Source organism: Chionomys nivalis, chromosome 16, assembly GCF_950005125.1.
Source record: "Chionomys nivalis chromosome 16, mChiNiv1.1, whole genome shotgun sequence".
Taxonomy (NCBI): Eukaryota; Metazoa; Chordata; class Mammalia; order Rodentia; family Cricetidae; genus Chionomys; species Chionomys nivalis.
The window spans coordinates 54,089,478-54,113,224 of record NC_080101.1 but is presented as its reverse complement, the minus strand read 5'-3'; positions in this window follow the sequence as shown (position 1 = coordinate 54,113,224).

Here is a 23,747-nt window from a genome sequence, read left to right as displayed (position 1 = left end):
GCCTTCTACCAGCATCATGCATTCTTTAGTCCTATTATCACCCAATATCCTCATGTAATACTGAGATTCACTACGACAACTGCCAACCCAACATCCCAAACACCCGAGCTCAGATTAGCAAATGAGAATACACTGTGTATTCTCTGGAGTCAGTGAATGCAAGATCTGCAAAACCCAATGGAATATGCTCTCTAGTAACAATAATAATAGTTTTTCTGAGCTTCATAAAGAGATAATACACAGAAGGCTAAGAAATATAGGCAACAAAAAAGTACAGGGTTTTATTTCATGAGTGTTTTTATTAATTCATCAATAAAACACCTCTCGTTAGCCATACTCTGCCAATAGAAATTGGTATTTAAAATTAGTAAAGATTAATAATTCATGCCACGTAAGGCACCATCTACATGAAGGTATTCTGTGTAGTCACATTTTCCTGCTTGTGCAGTAATAGTCATCTTGAAAGATTCTTTTCCTTCTCCTGAGCTGACCTGTGGCTGTTTGGTTTGGTAGGCTGCTGAAGCCACAAAAGTGTACTACTCTTAGTGGGTTCTGTTAATAGGGATTGAATCTCCAAGCAAGACAATGATAAAATTCAACCTTACTGAGCAGATCAGAGAATACAAGGTTGGTATTGTACAGAACAAAACCAAAGTTTTGTTATCTTTGATCATGAAAGACCATGATTAACTAAACCTCAACTACCACGAGGCAGACAGCTTGAACGGTTCTTCCATTTTCAGTCCGCTCATTCTTACTAGGAAATTCCATTTCCAAGAGTCACGGATTCTAACTTTGGGTTTTGAGAACAATTGGATCTTAGGAGGATTTTTCTATCTTCAAATGAGAAATAACATAAAATCTACTTTTAGATCCTCACCCTTTTAAAAGTAAGAAAGTATGTGAAATAGATGTTTTGCCAAACACAAATCTACCATTTTATTGAATAGAAACCTATTAAGATCAGAATTAGATTTTAAGAACTACAAAGCAAGGAAATCTATACTTAGAACATGTATAAAATGCCTCAAATAGCAGAATTGGCTCTGGTCAACCAGAAATGATAGGATGCTTTAAGGCAACAGCAAATATTCATCATACTTAAATCATAAACAAAAGCCCAAAAGTCCCATAGATAACTGGCAGGAAAAGGAACTGAGAAAACATCAAATGCCCAAGCCACAGAGACCCTCTTTCTATCCCTGTACACTCACCCTTAAATTTGTGTTGACAACTCTCACAGACATAAATACACACATACAGTCTGATCCCCAATTCCCTGTAAGTTCATTTACATGTATTCCTTTTAGAAGGTTATCCATAAGGCTTTGGGTTTTTAAAATACGTTCTGAAGAAATGAAACCAAATGAAAGGGTGGCAGAGCAAATGAGGAAGAAAAACTAAGTGGGGAAAAAGAGATGGAGAAGACAAAGGAGCAGAAATTTTTGTTTCCTTAAAAATTACATGTAGGCAATTTCTTTGTAAAGACAGATGGTACAGAAAACTACACAACCAATCAAAACACTGAGTAGTGAAGCCCAGTACTAGTGAATACATCTACATAGCAATTCCTGCAACTAAGGTTCAAGGAACATTGTAGAAAAGAGGCAGAATGATTATAAGAACCAGAAGATCCAGGAGTCTGCAGTGAGTTTGTGTCTCCTAAGGATGCCAGAGAGTCCACTCATAAAGTCTCACCAATAGGATTGCCTGCCTCATGCTGAAGAAGAACAAAAACAACAGACATGTGAATGTGGATGGGGGAGGCTACAAATTTCAACATTAAAAACAAACAAACAAACAACACTACTGACAACTAAGGAATGCTGAGAGCTGAAGAAATAATCTTCCCCAGGGAATCACTCAAGAGTTGGTTATTTAATACCAAGTGGTCAATCATAAAATCATACACATGCAAGTAACATTATACAGACTGCAACAGGTTGCATTTATGCATCTAGGAATATATATGTACAAGCATATGCACATATGCATAAAGCAACAATTAGTGGAAAATAAGCTATAAGTTTGAAAGAGCAAGGAGGGTGATACAGGAGGTTTAGAGGGAAGAAAAGAAAAGGGAAAATGATGCATATATAGTATAATCTCAAAAAACAAAAGAAGTTAATTTTTTAATTACTTATAGGGCAGATGCTGTTGCTCAGTTTGTAGGGTATGTGTTTGGCATACATGAACATAAAACCCTGGTTTCTATCCCTAGCACCATGTAAACTTGCTTTGGTGGTGAACACTTTTAACAATACTACTTGGGAGATGGAAGGAGGAAGACTAGAAGTTCAAGCTCATCGTTGGCTGCACATAAAGATCAAAGTTGGCCTACCCACCAGACTCTGTCTCAAACAAGCAAACCCAAGCCATAAGGAAGTGTCTTTTCCCTACCTCATCCATCCTGATCCTGAACTTCAATTATTTTCAGTCTAGTCTGCCTATTTAAAAATTTAATGCCTAATAAAATTTAAAATATTCTTTCCTTAACTTCTACGATCATTTGAGTCTTTCATAACTGTTCAAATATCTATTATCTCCTTTTGCTCAACTACATGTGAATGTAACATCTTCTCCCCTGAACTCTATTGATCAGTCCATTTCTTCATAGCAGCTGCCAAAATTCAAGGCTCCTAATGTCCATTGTGGCTTTCATTGTTTTTCAGTCCAAAATATTTCTGTCAGTATTTTGTAAATTTAAAATGTTGTTTCATATTTAAACTGGGTTTTTGAATGGTTTCAACCAGAAAATATTTTCTTCACACACAACCTGACCTGCCTAAAGAACCAGCCTGCCTCCGTCTTAGGCTTAAAGGCCATATTATCATAAAAACAAACTAAGTTCATTCTTGTTTATTATTAAACCTCTGTTTCTCAGGGATTGAATTATGCCCTCTCTGTAACTTTAACTACAAATGGTTCTGCACTGTTTATTCCAAGAATGACAATCATCTTTTTTCAAAACTTAATAACTATCTTGTAACCCTACCCTTGTTTAAAAGGAGTTCTTATGGCTGCCTTGTTATGATTACCTGTTATTATGACCACCTTGCAATCATGTCTTTGTTTTAGAAGGTTGTTATGACTAACTTGTTTTGGTTTTATTATGCTCTTATAATCCTGTCTATTTTGTCCACCAAATTCCCCATTTGGAAACCTCCTATCCCTGAGTTCTAAAAACCTTTTCTTGCTCACATCTTGCTCTCTAAATTCCTGACTTAGGGTGAAACAGCCAATGGGCCAGTTCTGGGTGCACCTCTAAAATAAAGCTTGATTTATTTAAAAAACATAAATTTGGTCTTTCTCCTTACAAATTTCAAGTTTAACAATGTCCCCTGAAACAACAGCCTTATGAATGCCATACTTTTATCTCTCACCTAATTAACCTTGACGCAGAAGTCGATCATATGACGCAGTAATATGGTTTAAGTGGTGGCTCTGTTACACAGTCTTTTACCCTGGAGACCCACAGCAGCATGCTAGACAACACCCTCAGCTAAGAATATTCATTTTCAGCCTTTGCATACCTAGAATTCCAGCGTTTAAGAGGATAAGAAGTAAGAAGGAAGATCACACATTTGAAGGTAGCATGAGCAAGGAAATGGAGGAAAGGTCACCCTTTACCTAGTGGTAATCAGACTCCAAATGCATTAGCCAATATGCACATGTATCAGCCTGTTCAGATATACATTATAAAGTACCATAGATGATGTGCTGGCTAGTTTTATACCAACTTGACACAGGATAGAGTCATTTGAGAGATGGGAATCTCAACTGGGAAAATGCCTCCTGAGTTGTAGAAAAGACTACAGGTCATTTTCCTAATTAGTAATTGATATGGGAGTAACCAGTTCATTGTGGGAGGTGCCATCCCTCAGTTAGTTGTTCTGGACTATATGGGAAAGCAGGATAAGCAAGCCATGATCAGCAAGCCAGTAACCATCATGCATCCATGACCTCTGTATCAGCTCCTGCTCCCACTTTCCTGCTGTGTTTTAGTTTCTACCCAGACTTCCTATTATGATGGGCTATGATGTGGAAGTATAAGCCTAATACACCATTTCCTTCCAAGTTGCTCTGCTCATGGTGTTTTATCACAGCAATCGTAGCCATGATTAAGAGAGCCATGACCTAAGTCATTGAAATTTATTTCCTCACAATTTTGGAGGCTAGACAATTGGATCAAAGTACTAGCCAGATCTGTATCTGCCCTAGTTTACAAACTGCTGTGCTTTCGTTCATCTCCTTTGAGTATTCACATGGAAGTGAGAGGCATTATCAGTTTAGAAGGCTCTTGACAGATGAGAGCTCCACTCTTTTTTCCCCCACTCTTTTTTATTAGCATGTTGTTTATATTCCTTCCTTCATTTTTCCTGTTGTTTTCTTTCTTTTTTTTTCAGTTCACTTATTTATTAAAAATTTCCACCTCCTCCCCTCCTCACACTTCCCTCCCACTCACCCCTCCCACTCCCCCTCCCTCTCCAGTCCTAAGAGAAGTCAGGGTGCCCTGCCCTGTGGAAAGTCCAAGGCCATCTCCCCTCCATCCAGGTCCAGGAAGGTGAGCATCCAAACAGACTAGGCTCCCAAAAAGCCAGTACATGAAGTAGAATCAAATCCCAGTGCCATCACCATTGGCCTCTCAGTCCGCCCTCCTTGTCAGCTACATCCAGAGAGTCTGGTCTGATCACATGCTCGTTCAGTCCCAATCCAGCTGGCCTTGGTGAGCCCCTATTAGATCAGTCCTACCGTCTCCATGGGTGGATGCACCCCTCACAGTCCTGACCCCCCTGCTCATGTTCTCCCTCCTTCTGCTCTTCATCTGGACCTTGGGAGCTCAGTCCAGTGCTCCAAAGTGAGTCTCTGTCCCCATCTCCATCCATTGCCGGATGAAGGTTCTATGGTGACACTTTAGAGTTCTACTCAGTGGTAAAAAAACAATGACATCTTCAATTTTGCATGCAAATTGATGGAAATAGAGAATGCTTTGTTGAGTGAGATAACCCAGACCCAGAAAGATGAATATGGTATGTACTCACTCATAAGTGGATTCTAGCCATAAACAAAGGACATTAATCCTATAATTCGTGATCCTAGAGAAGCTAAATAAGAAAATGAGCCCAAAGAAAAGCATATATTTATCCTCCTGGATGTTGGAGGTGGACAAGATCGCCAGACAAAAGTTGGGAGCATGGGGGTGGGAGTGCGGTGGGGGGAGAGGGAGGAGGGGAGAGAGAAGGGAGAGGGAGAGGATTGGGGAGAGCTTTGGGTAATGGGATGGTTGAGATGGAGGAGGGGTGGATGTGGGAGCAGGGAGGAGGATATCTTAATTAAGGGAGCCATTTTGGGGTTGGTAAGAGACTTGGCTCTCAAGGGGTTCCCAGGTGTCCAGGGAGATGTCCCCAGCTGGGTCCTTGGGCAGCAGAGGAGAGGGTACCTGAACTGGCCTTATCCCATAGCCACACTGATGAATATCTTGCATGTCACCATAGAGAGCCCCACTCTTTAATCTTCTGTTTGAAGACTCCAAATAGATGTTACACTTAGAGTTAGAGATTCATTCAGCATATGAACTTGTGTGAAGGATACAATGCAGTTAATGAAAGTGAATTTTCATTATGAGATTTAAGAAGATAAAGGCAAATGGTAGAAGAGAACGAACAGAAACTGTCATAGCTCAGGGTTTAGGGTGAGCTGTTTAGAGAAGTGACACTTGAGATATGATGGGGGAGGTAGGTGATGAAGCCATCAAAGAGCGTGGAGAGCAACCTTCCAAGAAGCAGTAATTACAAATAAAAATGTCCTCTCACAAACCCACAGATACTGAAATCCAACATTCCTGAGAAGGGATAAACCCAATCTAGAGATCAGGAGACTAGTAAATAGATTCATCATTCGGACATTTGAGACTTCGGCGTTTGCTTCTTTGGAGGAAAAGCTAATTGAGAAAAGTCTGGAAAATGACAAATTTTCATTCAACCCTAGATCTGAGTTGTCTGGATGCTAGTGGAAGGCAAAGGAAGTCTAGAGAGGAAATAGACACATCGCATGCCAGTTGAGAATCAATGGCAGCTTGGACAGGTATCGAGGATGGGATGAAGGAATTAGTTTGGAACATATTCATGGGCAAGATCGGCAGCATGTTGATCGGTAGGATAGGATTTTAGAAGAAGAGACCAACATGTCGGCTGTTACTTTGATTTGGGGCTCTACAAATCTTGATGGCTAAAAGAAATATTTTCTGGCTGGGAAGATTCTGACAAAAACAGGTTTAGAAGCTAAAAAAAAAAAGAAAAATAAAGAAAAAATTCATTTCTGAGTCTGTTAAATTTAAGATGACGTTTCAAATGCAAACTCAAACATTGATTTGAAGTATGATTTATGAATCTCATGTTCAAAGAAAGAAAGGCCAAAGATGCAAAAAAACATATATATAGCTGGCGGAGTCTTCCATGAAGCCATATTTCTAGATATAATGTGTAAAAGCAATCACGGAGAATCTCAACTTAATACCAATGAAAGGGAAGAAAGAAGCCACGTTGGGCAGATGCAGAGCTTGAAATGTAATCCAACAGAGGACTTTTAAATACAGAATAAGCCTCCAGAAGTCTTTCGAGTTAAAGAAGAAGGCAGGCATCCAAGAGCCATCATTTGGCTTGGCCATTAACTGTTAGATATGCTATGAAAGAGAAGTGACCTTGGGTGTGGTGGCTCTCTTATGGTGAGGCAATCCCTGAAAGTTTCTGGACATCCCATAATTGCCTGTAGGACAGCCCTGCAACAGCTGGTAAAAGAGCCCTTTCCTTCTGGAGCAGCACATCCCTAGCGCCCACACCACTGCTACCCAGTTGTTACGTAGAAAATGAATAAAATAACATCAACTCATGTTAATTGCTAAATGAGGTTATCTTGAGAAAATAGATAGAAAAGCTTAGGATGCCCCAGACAATATCCAATAACTATGTGACAAGCAGAAACAATTCCCCCAGCTCAGGCCTGGACTCTGTAATTAAAGATAAAGTACAAGCTTCAGCTCCTGGGAGGTCCTAGGACTTTCTAAGTTGATGGCAAACAAAAGTACTTATATCATCTGAGACTTCTCTGAACAGAGACGAATGAAAACAGAAATAATAAGGTATCTTCTTGATCTTCTCGGAATATGTAATTTGAAGAAATTAAAATATCAAAAGTTGACTTCTAGGTCTATTTTTTTCTATAACAGAAATAGTGATCATATCTAAAGAGACCATGGGAGGTCTGGCACATTCTAGTGAGAGCGATATGTCAGAATCCTATGCAATTAAATATTGGCAACTCTCGTTTCGTTTCTATTTCTCACTAGCTAGATTAGAGAAGACTTCATCTGGACCAGTGCTGGACCACCCTCAGGCTCCTAGCAAAGGCGTCCCTGAGTTGACTTCTTTTGTTTTCCCTTTGTATACCTACATCTCATTTCTAGCTCTTCACAAATTTGCTTTTCTACATTCCTGGACAATATCTGGACTTCTTGGCTTCATAATGTGTCATACCAATCAAAAGAAACCAACCCCAGCATTATTTGGAGCCCTTAATGCCATTGCTGCTCCCTCTTTGAAGGTCAGATAGTCAATGATAGGTCTCCTGCGGGGTTTCAGACCATAATCACAGGGGCTGCGTCTGTTGAGCACCTCTTGTCCACAGTTAATGGAGTGCTGCAGTGGTCACAGCTACAGCTTGGGAGTCAGTAAAAACCCAAGGAGGGCAGACCGTCTGGTGGGGCTTTCAGTGTTATTCCACGAGCTTTAAAACCAATGTCAAAATCAAACCACTGGGAGAATTCCACCCATGCTTGTGGATTTCTACGATAGAAGAAACTTTGAAATAGAATTTAATATGTAGATGTAAAACTAAAAAATAATACGATTGAAGCTATGTTATTGAAATAATTTTGTTATCATGTCCATTTACCATTCTCTTTAAATAATAAATACAACGCCTCAGTTTTAGAAGCAAACTATATTTTACGGGACTTTTGTCATGCTGGCTTTCCTCATTATCTCTTCTCAGACAAGTTCCATTGTTGACTTTCTAATGCTTTACCACAGAACTGGCAATTCTGGTTCTAAGTCCCTGCACCACCTTAGCCTTCCTTTCCTGCTACAATCCTGCTCTTTCACTTTCCCCTTCCCATAGGTTCCCCAACTGAGGCCCCACTCTGCCATCCACATTCATACCCCTCCCCAACCTTGCATCTGACTGAGTTCCTGACTGATTTAGCAAAGACAAAGGAGGGCGACTATCATGGCAGGAATTCTAAGCATGCGCATTAAGGGGGCCTGGAAATCTCTCTGGTCTGTGAGCTTTTGCAGTGTATCAGCAATCAGATAAGCAGTCCCTGCTGGAAATACCTCATGGAGAAAGCATCGGAAGGAATGAATGCGACATGATAATCGTTCTTGAAAAGAGAATAAAAACATAGCATTGTTCTGGCAAACATTGAGATAAAAGTAAAGTTGAAAGAATAAATAAGAAATGCAGAAAAATCTGAGTGCTTGAAGAGACGAGCAATAACAAAGACCAATAGATAGATAGATGATAGATAGATAGATAGATAGATAGATAGATAGATAGATAGATAGATAGATAGATAGATAAAAAAAAAACCAAGGAGTAACTATACCCAGACTCCCCTGTACTTATCTCCGTTCCAGTTTTAGCAGCAATAGTCTCATGAATTTGCACAAATAAAACCACAGAAAAATTTCAATACATGGTTTTCCTAAACAAGCCGCAGTTCCCTTTGTAATGTCCCAGTACCAGAGAACTATGATGCCAGGAGGAACAGCATCCTGTGTCACTACTTTGGCAGGGAGTGTCATGTTTGGTTTGCTTTTTCCCGGGCAAAATAAGCTGATGTTGTTTGCATTATCTGTTTACTCCAGTTTCTCTAAGAATACCCAGGTTGTCAGGTCACCAACAATCACTGTAGACATACGATATTAAAGGAATTTTGGACTTTGTGATCAATAAAGAGACTATCTGATTTGATTTTTTATACATTTAAGTCTATAATAGGGCACAATTTTGTGTTATTCAGTAATCTCATTCATCATATCGCAAAGTAGCATAATAACTACATTAAGCCACAGTGCTTCCTTTGACAACGATCTTTTAACAAGAGACAAGGAACTGGTGCAGCCTAAATGTCCTTCAGCGGGTGAACAGAAAACACAAACAACAGAATCTTAGTCAGCCATAAAAATGTATGGAATTTGCAACAAAATAAAAAAAGACAAAAACTTCATGTTTATCGTTATGCAGACCCTACCTTATGACGTATGTAAATAGGTATGCATGAATGTGGGAGGAGCCTGGAGTGTGAGAAAGGAGACCAGTGGAGAGTAACAGGAGGTGCCAAGGAAGGTAGACCTGCAAAAGGGCCACAGCTGCGGAACCACAGTTCCCGCCTCAAAAACGGCAAGAGACAGTTGTTCTGGAGTCAGTGACTGTGGCCAGAACACAGAGTCGGGTCTACCAACGTCCGTGTCTCAACATGGCAGCGGTTTCATGCAGATTATATAGTAACAGAAGGAACAGAGACAGCCATGAATCAACACACTTTTCAGATTGGTGGAAACTTAAGTAGGCAGTTACAGTAAAATGGAGAAGTCTCAGCTACAGGTTTCAGGTGCTACCTAATGGTAAAAAAACTATAATTTTATTAAATTGATACATTCTAAATTTTATTTGTTAGTCATGGCATGTTATGTCTGACAGAGATGTTTCAAAGGAGTGACTGTTTAGGAGGCCAAAGCTCGCCCAGGATACATTGTAGTTTGCCTCGTTTGCCTCTGGACCCACATTGTTCTAACCTCTCCTCAAGCTTTGAGAAAGTTTCTGTTTAGAAGCACAGCTTCTTTCTGGAACTTGCTTTCATAGGTCACATGTGACATGCAGGTGGGAAAGAGACAGGTGGGCAGACACAGAAGGCCTATGGAGGGTCCAGAAGGTAGCGAAGGAGACTCCGCTAAGACAAACTTTATTAATTTTTAAATACTACAATAACATCTAATACCTTGTATGGTAATAAAAATAAAATAAAATATATTTATCCCCAAATATAACATATAGCATTCTAAAAATACTCCAAACACAAATAAAAATATGATTTATTTTTAGTAGAATAGCGTTTCAATACCTTTCCTTCATTTTTCCTGCCTGCTTTGGGGCCCTAAATACCCAAATGAGCCCTTCAGAAGGGAAAACAATTATAGCATGTTTATTCTTAGCAAGATATTAAGATATCTCTCCTTGTAAAGTATCTGGACTTTAGAAAAGCTGAAAAGAAACGCTGTTAAAATCTGAATAAGTTGGAGACTAGCTTGGTCCTTCACGGGCCCTCAAGTCAACCCCCACAGAACAATGAGTCTTCTATAGAAGTTGATCCTGGCCAGGATCTGCGCATTCCCCAGAGGCAGGGATTTTACAATGTCCTTGGCATCTGACTAGGCTCATATCCGATGGATATATTTACAGAAGAGAGCCCATGCCTGCGGTTGACATTATTGTGGGAGAGAAAATGACTACTCATGTCAACTGCTGAGATGTTTAATATGGTAATCTGAGTTCGGAGAGCCAGACAGCAATGTTCTGCTAACGGCTGCATTCTGGGGTTCTTGTTTCAAAACTGATTCTATCTCAAGAAGGCTTGTTTTGCTTTGAGGGAACAGCTTGATTTTCTTGGGTGAACTTGAGTCCCTATGCCTGAAGGTAGGATAAATGCTTAAAGTGAGCATTTCAGGTGTTATCCCCATGAAAGCTGTCAAGAATACTTCTTTCACTTGTAGTAGAAGGTTTGTTTTGTTTCTTTTTCCTCATATAGCTAATCTGTAGCCAGGGTATGTTAATCTGATATGGGGGTTCATGTTTTTTCCGAGTGACAATAGCTCCACAATGGCATAGGAATTCTCTGGTTTCTGTTTTCTTTCAAGCGACATCTGGCCAGCTGTTCCCCAATCACAAGTGCAGACTTTCTGACCTGAATCAGAGCCCCCGTTTGCTGCTTTCCTTGCTGAAGACTAAAGTCATTGCGTGTGATGGAACTTTGAATTTGGGTTAAATGAGATACAACATGAAAAAATACTTATTTTTTATACATTTATCTGTTTCTCTGGTTTCTCAGGAGTGATGCCAACTCTCAGAACGTTATCCCTATGGAATGTATGATGATGCCCTTATACAGCCAACTCCTGAGCTTGGAAAGTTTGGTACCCAGTCCAGATTTTGGTTATCACCAGGTAACAAAAGTGGCCCCACTGCTAGCTGGCCAGGCAGAAGGGCCAACAGTAAGCCTTGCCCATCTTAGCTGAGCCTGATGTTCTAACACTAGTCATTATCTGCCTTTTAGGGCATTTCAGACCTTCAGTTGCTGACAGAGCGGATTTTTGCCTAAATCCTACATCGAATTATATATTTCTTAAAATTATTGTTTATTCTGTCTCCTGCTTTCTCCAGGCGAAACAAAGTCTACTTCAGTTATTATCAAGTTTTCTTCAGATCTCCTTCAAGCTCCCCAAGTCTGCTTTAGTCTGTCTTTGTTTTAAATATAAAGCTTATATGAGATTAGAATGTATCAAAATCTTTGAAGGAATGGTTAAAGCAATATAGTACATGATCTCCAAAGATATGTTTTCTATATGATCATGTGATTGATGGTAGTGTTTTCTTAAAATCCTGATAGATCAATGACATTCAAACTTTTGAAAGTCATCACAGTCTTTCTTTTTTCTTTGTGAAGATTGGTCAGGGTCTTCACAAAGATCTTCATGCCACCCCTGAGACGGAGGACCAGGTGCAGGGTGGATTTTTTCTGGATATTGTAATCCGAGAGAGTGTGGCCATCTTCCAGCTACTTTCCCGCAAAGATGAGTCGCTGCTGGTCCTGGGGGCAAGGTTCCCTCTTTGTCGTGGATATTGGCCTTGATGTTCTCAATGGTGTCACTGGGCTCCACCTCCAGGGTGATGGTCTTGCCAGTCAGGGTCTTCACAAAAATTCGCATTTTGACCTGCTTACGAATGTGATAAAAACCACAAAACGCCGAGCTCGTAGAAACACCAAGACGTGAGGGCCTCGAACTGCACAAAGCCTCTCGTCACCCATCACAGTCTTTCTAATTCTGGCATTATAAGTTAAAATATAATTCATATTTTAGAAGAATAGACAATTAGTAACACTGTGTGTGTACACGTGCGTGCATGTGTGCTTGCTCGCACGTGTGTGTGTGTGTGTGTGTGTGTGTGTGTGTGTGTGTGTGTGTGTGTGTAGGTCAGAGGAATTTGCGGGAGTCAGTTTCTTCTTCTACCAGGTGGGTCCTACAGGCCCCGAAGAACTTGAGCCAGGTTTTTTTCTGTCCTATAGGCCTTGAGGTACAGGCCCTGAGATAATTTTGTCCCAACAACCTGTGTGACTTACACATTGACCATAGTTTTTCACTTGGCTATACTACTCTGTGTTGTATGAGATTCAGTTTGTTCATTGATGCTTCCTCAGAAACCCTCTTTTCTTTGCACAGTATTTGATCTCACCATTCATTGGACAATCAAATAACCTCACCAAAATATCATGACTAGTGGCCAGATTACAACGAAAATGAAAACAAAAAGCTTAAAAAATTCTATTTATGCTATAAATAATATTATACAGACTCAAAATTCATATTGAAGAATATATGTATATAAAAATACATATGCATACAATAACAATTGAACAAAGAGTGCTTGAATTTGAAGTGGAATATGGAGAGATATATGGGAGGACTTAGAGGGAAGAAAAGCAATGAAAAATGTTATAATTTGAAATAAAATGACAGTTTCAAAAGTAAATCAAAAGAAAAATATCTATGTATGTGTATTAAGTCCAGTAGGTTCAGTTTAGGGCCCCTGAAAATGGAGAAGCATCACATCTTGAAACATAGAGTAATGAGAACAGCCCTCAACATTGTAGCAACAGGGAGCTTAAAAGTCCACCTTTTATGCATTATTGATGTGGTAACTATGAAAGTGTAGAGCTCAGAAAACCTGGGCCACTAATCAAATGTTAACAAGCATCAATTTCTTCCTAGGAACACTTTACTAACTTAAATATGACAACCATTTGTGTGTGAGAAAAGGAAATTTGTAAATATAGTAAAATGGAATAAATATGTAAACCAGCTGAAAATTCTCTTCATGAAACGGCATGAACTGTATGTAGCATGCTGACCAGCTCATCTCTAGCTGTTTAGAAAGCAGCAAGTCCCATGGAAGCCACCATTGAAATCTGGCTCACAATCCAGTTCTGGCCAGCTACCCATTCTTCTCAGTGTCTTCCTTCTGTCACTCTGCCAACATTCATATTGGTTTATGGCCTGTTCACATAAAATCCTGGTATCTGCAGATACATAGATAATCTGATTTCCACAAGTTTAAATGGCTTCTTTCACTTTTCAGAACAGATACTTGTTATATAATAAGCTGTCAATATTTGATGCAGTCTTTCTTCCTATCCCTACCCACTCCAGACCAATCACTCTTAAATAGCTGAAGTAACCCACATTAAAGGTCCCAACAGATTTAATCCCTGGACCCTTCCCCCAAAGAGTAAGAGATTTGTGTACCAGTCAAAACAAGGTGTATGTTGTGTTAATAAACAACAGCCAAATCAATAAATTAACAGCTTAAATTAATAAATTAGTTCTTAGCTAGGTTGCAGTGTTTGGTGCCAACTGACGTGCTCTTTCCACATGGTACAATTGTTTCTACATGGCTTTTACCCAAGGCCTGGTTCACAGAGGCTCCCTCTGATGCATGTTGCTATGATTCCAGAAGAAAGGAATATGAAGGTGGTGCTGCCCAGGATTAAATGTCACTTCGTATCACATTCCATTGGTCAGAGCAACTCCCATGGCCACAGGTAAACTAGCAGTGTAGAAAGCAAGTGTTCCCACAGAGAGGAGCACACAGGCTTTCAACAAGAAGGCCTTCCATCCTGATAATGCGGAACAGGAGCCAATCTGTGAGAGGAAAGATCTCAACAGCAAGTAAGAGGTGGTCACAACCTAACTAAACATAGAAGTTTATATCTCTCATAACTTGACTCTTGTGTAGAGTTCCTAGAAGTGGTAGAAACCTGGCCTTGAGCTGTCAGATAATTAAGACAACCAAGGCAGCAATTGAAGTCAGAATATCACCATCACAATGAATGAAGGCTAGAGAAATGCACAGCCCCTGACAGGAAAAGAGGGGCTTGCTACTCCCCTATGTGCTCATCAAATGTTGTAACAACACATCCAGAGTTTTATTCCTCCTCCTGAGGTGTCTGCTTCCCCAGAGAGAGCACAATGACCCACACTCATGCTTTCCTTTCACTAGGAAAGACATTCAGACTGCTGACAAAGTGCCCACAGTCACTGCGCCCTCTCACACAGACCACTGACAAGTGCCCACCGTCACTGTGCTGCCTCACACAGACCGCTGACAAGTGCCCACCGTCACTGTGCCATCTTACAGACCACTGACAGATGCCCACCGTCACTGCGCCCCCCCTCACACAGACCACTGACGGGTACCCACCGTCACTGTGCCACCTCACACAGACCACTGACAAGTGCCCACCATCTCTGTGCCCTCTCAGACAGACCACTGATGGGTACCCACCGTCACTGTGCCACCTCACACAGACCGCTGACAAGTGCCCACCATGACTGTACCGTCTTACACAGACCGCTGACAAGTGCCCACCATCTCTGTGCCCTCTCTCACAGACCGCTGATGGGTACCCACCATCACTGTGCTCTCTCTTACACAGACCGCTGACAAGTGCCCACCGTCACTGCGCCTCTCCCTCACGCAGACCAATGACAAGTGCCCACTGTCACTGCGCCTTCTTACACAGACCGCTGACAAGTGCCCACCGTCACTGCTCCTCTCCCTCACACAGATCACTGACGGGTACCCACCGTCACTATGCCGCCTCACACAGACCATTGACGGGTACCCACGTCACTGCGCCTCCTCTTACACAGACCGCTGACAGGTGCCCACTGTCACTGCGCCCTCTCACACAGACCAATGACAAGTGCCCACTGTCACTGCGCCTTCTTACACAGACCACTGAGAGGTACCCACCGTCACTGTGCCACCTCACACAGACCGCTGACAAGTGCCCACCATGACTGTACCGTCTTACACAGACCGCTGACAAGTGCCCACCATCTCTGTGCCCTCTCTCACAGACCGCTGATGGGTACCCACCATCACTGTGCTCTCTCTTACACAGACCGCTGACAAGTGCCCACCGTCACTGCGCCTCTCCCTCACACAGACCAATGACAAGTGCCCACTGTCACTGCGCCTTCTTACACAGACCGCTGACAAGTGCCCACCGTCACTGCTCCTCTCCCTCACACAGATCACTGACGGGTACCCACCGTCACTATGCCGCCTCACACAGACCATTGACGGGTACCCACGTCACTGCGCCTCCTCTTACACAGACCGCTGACAGGTGCCCACTGTCACTGCGCCCTCTTACACAGACCACTGACAAGTGCCCACCGTCACTGTGCCCTCTTACACAGACCACTGAGAGGTACCCACCGTCACTGTGTCCCCTCACACAGACCACACTGACAAGTGCCTACTGTCACTGTGCCCTCTTACAGGAAGGAACATGAAGGTTCCTCAGGATGAAGGCCAGGGATACCACAGTTCAGTCCTCTGGCAGTGAAACACAGGCAAATGACTTGGGGTGACATTAGTAACCCCAGAACTAACTTGAATAAGTAAATGATTGTTTTTGCTTACTGCTATAATAAATGTTGACTCTTTACAGACAGTACTAGATACTTGTATAGATATATGATCCCATGACAGGATAAACCAGAAAATAGATTTTATACCCTTTTATGAACAATAAACAAACAAAAAATGCTCGTTACAGAAACGTATATCTTTATTATGTAGTGGTAGCTACCTTTACAATAGACATATTTCCAACCATTTCCTGTCAAGCCTATCCATTCACCCTTCTGTAAAAGAGACATCCTTTTGTAAAAAAGCAGTCTTGCAGTAAATAGAAGTTTTAACATTGTACATCACCTAAAACAATTAGCTCCCAATAGCTCTGAGGGCCTTATATAACAAAATTGAAATGAAAAAAATAATAAAAAAGAATTTATTATCAGCTCATTCCAATCATAAGAAGGAAAGAAAATACACGATTTCCAAGTCTATTAACCAAAAAGGAAACAAAAGCATTTTTATTCAAGATAGGAGGGATGACACAGAATCCAATAAAGTAGATTTATGATGAGACACATTAAATGGCAGCATTTGAACTGTCAAACTGAAACCAGCACATTTTACTATTTCACTTTATGGAAAGGAAAGTATTTAAGAACAATAAATCCAGGCTGTATACATTCCAAGTCTGTGCTGGTGGCTGGCCGGAGTGAAGGCTCACATAAACTGCACCTTTGTTTGGGCTCAGTAGAGAAGTTTTCTAAGTCATATGCTAAACTGCAGAGGCAAACTGGACTACTGCCCACCAGACACCAGAGTGCCTGGAATAAAAACAAGCGGGCAATACAAACTGTTGACGGAACAGCTAGCATCTCTCACTTGTTGCTATTGGCTCTGAAGCCATAAGGCCACATGAGATAACAGTTGGACAATGTCTTATCTACCACACCTTATTCAGCTATCAGACAAACTGGAAATTCCAAACTAGGCTTTTAGCCCAGAAAAATTAAAAAATAATTTCTAAATCCACAGAGTTAATATCCAAAATACTTCAAAGTTGATTATTAAAATAACTAAATACCCATTAATTGATAAATGAATAAGTATACTGTGGTTTGTCTATGCTACGGGAACCTTGTTTCCCAATAAAAACAAACTGTTGATACATACAATAACATTAATGGGTGCTAAACTAGGTGAAAAGTCAAACACAAGAGACAGTACATGGAATATTTTTATTTATATGAATCCAAAAAAGACAAACTATTGTAAGATGAGTCATTAAGCTGAAAGGCATGAGATAATATTCTAGGTCTTCTGTTTGATTGTGAGGCTAACTATAACACTATATAACTACAAGTTTTCATGAGCTCCTAAATATAATTAGTAAATCTTATTGCGTTAAAGTTTCATTTGAGCAATCTCAGGAGAAACTTCACAAATATAATTAAGTATAATAAAATGATGCCCTTAAATCCAGCACTTGGGATGCAGAAACAGAAGGATCTACAGAAACTCAAGACAAGTCAAGTATGCATAGTAAGACCATGTCTCAAAAAACAAAAATAGGTAAATGATAGATAGATAGATAGATAGATAGATAGATAGATAGATAGATAGATAGACAGATAGATAGATAGATCTCTATCATCTACCAAATGCATACATTAATGATATATAAAATTAATTGTATTTAGCAAATCATACCAAATTAAAATGCTACTATTATTATACTTCAGTAAAGAACATTTGGGAGCTGGAGAGAGGGATAGCTCCACAGTTAGGAACACTTAACATTCGTGCAGAAGAGCTGGGCTCATTTCCTCCTACTCATATTTGAACTGTAACAATCTGCAATTCTAGTTCAAGGCATATATCACCCTCTTCTGGCTGCCATGGGCACTACATACACATGGTATACATATATACACATGGACAAACACTTATACACATAATAGCAAGAAAGAGAAAGATGGCATGTTCATAGAATGAGAAAAGTAAATATAGTAAAGATGTTGGAGGTCTCTGGAGAAGATGTGACACATTACATAAAATACTAAAGCTCAACAACCACCTAAACATAAAAATTACACTTCTGTAATGTGACAGCAAACACTTTGAAAATTCTGTGCCTGTGTCCCTCAAACCACCCAGTAGGAGCTTATGTAATGGTGACAGCTTCACTGAGTAGCTTACAGGAAAGTTTTGAGTTCTACTCTGTGTTTTAACCGTTTTATGCAAACACAGTATAATTTTATTTCATTGTAAGATAAAAATATTTTGAAAATCAAATCATAATGCATAAGCATGTATAATATAATCAGAGCATCTAAGAATATTTATTTATTGTTAAAGGAGCTGCAGGCTGCGTTCCTGCCACCCAGCTTCCGGCCGCCTGGCTAGCTTATGCCCTAAAATAACAACACACAAACTGTATTCTTTTAAACACTGCCTGGCCCATTATATCTAGCCTCTTCTAGGCTAATTCTCACATAGAAATTTAGCCCATTTCTAATAATCTGTGTAGCACCCCAAGGTGCGCTTACCAGGAAGATTCTAGCCTACGTCCATCCTGGGTAGGAGCTTCATCGTGTCTGGCTCTGAGAGGAGCTGCCCTGCATCTGAGCTCACTTCCTCTTCCTCCCAGCATTCTGTTCTGTTTACTCCACCCAGCTAAAGGCTGGCCAATCAAATGGGCCAATGCAGTTTCTTTATTAGACAATGACCTTCCTCCATCAATATATTGTTCAACAATTTTTCCTGGAGATGTTGTGTCCATGTTTGTTTGGTTTTTTTTTAATCCACCTTATTCTATTCAATCTTTTACTCTCACTACCAAAAATCTCAGCTCTACCTTAAAAAAATATTTCTAAATAACACTAAAACATAAAAATATTATAATTTCACACCACGAAAATTACAAGAAAGAAAAATGTAGCCAAGATGCTATTTCCATAGAATATTCCAGAGCACTAACCCATGATTCTACAGAATGTTTCAAGAAACCTGCACCAGGGTCGGCGAAACACAAAAGGGTTTTCTTTTCTTTCTCTGCTTTCTTAAAAATCAGCATCAATTGTGTTATCAACATAATCTTTTAAATCACTCCACACTAAGGTAGTCACAAATGCCACTTCCCTGTGCTCTCTGCTCTGATTTCCTTTGATCCTGCCTCCTACTCAGGCAGGTTATTCCAGTCCAGTAGACCAGGAAGCTTCTGGTATGCAGACTTGATTGATGGTACCTATGGGGTTTCTTCTCTTTCCTAAAGGCTAATGAATGCTGAATATTCATGAATAGCAAGCCATAGGAAGACTCACCCAGACCTTCATATCAACCCAGAACACTTTTCTGATATTATTCTTTCTAAACATAGAGATACACTCTGCTATACATAGTGATTATTTAAAAGTTAGCATTGTGCATTTCTCAGTTTCTCCTATCTAGTAAAATATAATTAAAAAATAAACAATTACTAGTATTAAGTGGTCTATAATCTCTAATTTTAGATCTCTACTTCTACACAACATGTACTTACGAGAAACAATCCATTTTGTCAACAAGTAACAGCAGAGACTCCAGTCAGCATTTTTCCAAAAACATCCTGCTTGAATGTTTTGTGTGTATATAATAGTCTTTAGTATTAAGACAAATGTAATTACCAATGCATTGCATTTTCATGATATTGTAGAGTTTCAGATGTAGTGTTCATGTGAGCCTCAGGCTACCTGGTAAATAGAAGAACCATATCTGTATCTGCATTAAACAAGTAAATGAGATTCAAAGTTGTGAAGGCTAGTAATCCTTTTTTAATATTTTTATTGAGCTATATATTTTTCTTCAGCCCCCTGCCTTCCCCCTTTCCTTTTACCCTGTCCATGATCCCTACACTCCCAGTTTACTCAAGAGGTCTTGTCTTTCTCTCTTTCCATATAGATTAGATTCATGTATGTCTCTCTTAGGGTCTTCCTTGTTGTCTAGATTTTCTGGGATTGCAAATTGTAGGCTGGTCAATGGAGTACTACACAGCAGAAAAAAATGACATCTTGAAATTTGCAGACAAATGGATGGATCTAGTGATCACTTTTCATCAGTTCATTACTTCTGGAGTCAAAGCAGTCTCATTAAAACTTGAGAGAAAGCCTTTTAGTTCCTCCAGAAGTTTTACCTGGAGCTCCATTTTGCATAAGATACCATTTTCTGTGGACCTCTGGAGTCCTCCGTACTATTCTTCCCGCTCTTTCATGGTGATACATTTTAATTTATGGGCTGTTTCCTTATTTGAATCCCTACTAGACTATTAGTCACATGAAGACAAAGGCTCAGGTTTAATTACTTTATATCCGTGTGATTCATTCAAAGATTCCCTAATGGTATGTATAGACTATAATTTCGTTGACTAAATGAACAAATATATGGGTGATTTTCCAACAGCGGTTGCTAATGAGTGTATTAGTTATTTTTCTCGAGGCTGTGACAAATACCTGGCCAAAGCAACTTAAGTTCACATTCACGAGTACAATCTACCGCTGCAGGGAAATCATGGAGAAGCATGAAACAGCTTGTCCCATTGCCTCCTCGGGCAGGAAGCAGCTCATCTTTTCTTTCTTATTCAATATGGGGAACCCACTTCACACAATGAAGCCACTGATAATGCGGGGGGGGGGCGTTCTTACTAATTTTAAACTGTTTGACAAACATAGGCAGAGATTATCTCCCAAGGGATTCTAGATTCTGACAAGTTGACAATGAAGCTTAATTCCCACAAAAATGAGCAAGAAGCAATAAAAATGGCCTCTATCCCACAAGTGCCAAATTTTAGGGTCTTTCATGAAGGGTAAAAGAGAAAAATCAGATGGAGATAACAGACCATTAAATGGTTCCATGGCAGACCTCAGAGAGACTTGTTGCTGTGATATCAAACAGTAGCAAAGGGTCAGATCAATAGAACCTACCCCTGCCACTCTACTTCTGGTTCCGGGAAACCCATTTGGTCTTCATGTGGCAGCCTCACTTGTCAGTGACTTTTAGTAAGTTGAAGCTGTAATTTCAATAAAAGAAGGAAGCATGCCAATAATTAAAATTTAGAGTGATTTGATTCTGGAATAAAACTCAATCTTAAAGAAAATATTTCCTTTTATAAAAACTTAAAAGTATTTTCTTGGATTTTGTTCCTTCTTTTTACTTTTATTTTTGTTGCTGTAGAATAAAAGACTTGATGCAAACGGAGCATGAAGAGACTGCTAAATCTACTCCCTAATCTGTACTGTTAATTGCTTTGTTATGAGAGAAGAGACAGAACTTTAAGGATGTGTCTGTCTTTGTAACTTAGATCTATTGTATTACATTTTTCTTATATATTCTGATCTTTTTCAAGTTCTCATATTACCTCAGTTAATAATAAACTTTCAGAGCTCAAAAAATGTATTTAAAAATGCTTAAAGTACTCCTGAATTTTTTTCTCTAGTTGGTAAAAGACAAACAAATAAACAAAAATCATACTTTTTTTTTTTTTGTATTCAAGTCATTTAGTAAAATCAGGCTTAGTGGGAAGACTGAAGGGGAACCCACAAAAGTTCTACCCCAGAACTCCAGGAAACACAGGAGATAAATTTCCACATCCCTTACCAATCTTCCTTTCATTTTGCCTCCTGAAGTTTGTCCCTTAAAATGATTTCTTAGTCTTTAAAGAAATCTTCTTTTTTAATATGCTGAGGTTCAAATTTTTATACTCTTATGTAAAGACCCAAGGAACTACCTCTCTTTCCATGTTTTGGGAGGGAGGAATTACAGGACTGTGAAACAGTTTTCCATGGCAGGGACCATCGTGATGAACATTCCTGGAATACAAGAACAGCTCTCTCTTGGAGGGCATCCACACTCAGGGTAAGCAGGTATCTGACACTTATAGGTTATCTTTTTTTTTCTTAGTTGTGCACTGTCTAGTACAGAAGTCTAGAATGTTGCCAGAGAGAAAGCAGACATAGAGCTGGATATGTGCAAAAAAATTTATCTAAGTATAATTTTTCAAACTCTCAGAAAAAAATGGAGAGGGGAAATTAACCTCTACCAGAAACGAACACCTTCACCAGTTGTTCAGTTAAAGTGGTGAGCTCTGAAATCATATATACATGAACAACAAAACGGGCTCAGCATTGAGTGTGTGTGTGTGTGTGTGTGTGTGTGTGTGTGTGTAATAATTTGAGAGAAAGTGAAGGGCATGAGAGGAATTGAAGGAGAAGAGGGGACACTGTATAATTATATTTTAATTAAAATATATATTTTAAATGATAAAAGTGACGGTGGTAATTTAACTAATTTTCTTCAAAACCATGCCACCTACCTTGTGAAATCTTACAAGGCCGGGAACCAGAATAAAAAAATCTACATCTAGAATCTGGGGCAACTCACACTGGGCATGCAATAAAGCAAAAGGAAATGGTAATAGGATCAATACTATGAATTATAGGCAGAAGCCTCAGGCTGCTTAACCATTATCATTCCAAATAGGTGTGACAACATACACAGAAGGTGCACTTTCAGTTTTATATTCTGGTTAAATGAAATCAATTCAGACAGGTTTGAATTTCAGTTAGTTCATGGTTGGATGTGATTTCTCCCAAAGACTGCTGCTTGTATTTATTTGTAATTTTAATCACTAGCAAATAGATAAAGTATTTACTATATGTTCTTAAATCGTATTTATTCAAATTATTTATTTATTTAAATTTATTGCTGAAATCATTAACAATAATCTCAAATATACTAAGCTCTGGAATCCGAACTAGTAGAGCATTGCCATCCTAGCTGAGAAATGTTGATTTGGCACACTGTTTCCTTCAGCACCAATAATGCCTGTCAAAAACAATTTGTTCCGTGGAATTATTGAGTGGGTATATGACTTGACTGGTTCAATGAGCATATAAGTCAGCCTTTACATAAGTTCCTCCAAGTTCTTCAGGACTTAAAGGCTTCAGCACCATTCATTTTTTTGAAGCAACCCCACCTATGACTTAGAACAAATTTAAACTCTGGAATCAGGAAAAACAATAACACAACTGCAATTTGCCAATTTGTGATTTTGAACAAGTTCTCTGAATGAATGTTAGCATCTTCATATTTAAGATGGAGATAAAGAAATCCAGTTTGCATCATGAATAAAAGAATTAAATAAAAAATCAACAGGAACCGTCACAGCACCAATAATCCACAGTCCAGCCTCAACCCCGTGTCTAACTCCATTCAGCTCCCCACATCAAGCATCTCTACCTGACTTTTGTCTCCTGAATCTGGCATTTTCCACTGGATCTGTGAATCAGGTCAGTAAATATGCAGCAAAGTGCCCATTTACAATTTCAAAGCATCATTAATGCACTTTAGATTAAGAATTGCTTTAGACAGATGCAATCTGCAAGGTTCTTGTTGCACTCTGGGAAGAAATGAGAATGAATAGGTTTATTGACATTAATAATGACAAACCAGTGTTGTCTTACATTGCCTTATCTTCTGCTTACCAAACAAACATGAAATGTTTCCTCATTTTTTGCAAGGCAATATTATACTGAAAAGATAACAGAATGCTGATCTGTTAGCACGTCTAGTCACTCATAAGACAGGAAAATCTCAAGAAGCCCAAGTACAGATGTAATTCCTGTAGCTCACCAGAGAGAAGACCATTAATATAACAAGATAAAAATGAATTTCTTTTATCTCTAATAAATGGAACAGTCACTGGACAGTTTGGTCCAGAGTAATCAGTCACGGAGTAATGTCCTGAAAATGGCTTTGCTTTTATTGCCTTAACTGGTTCTTTTGACAGTTTGAATTTACCAGATAATTATGTAAGTCATCACATCTTTTTGGCTGTATGAACATGGCCATAAATGTACCCAGAATAAATGTGAAAGGTTTTTAGGACTCACTAGAGAAAATGAAATATGTAAATAACTAGCATTTGGGATATAAAGTTCTTTCATATGACAGCA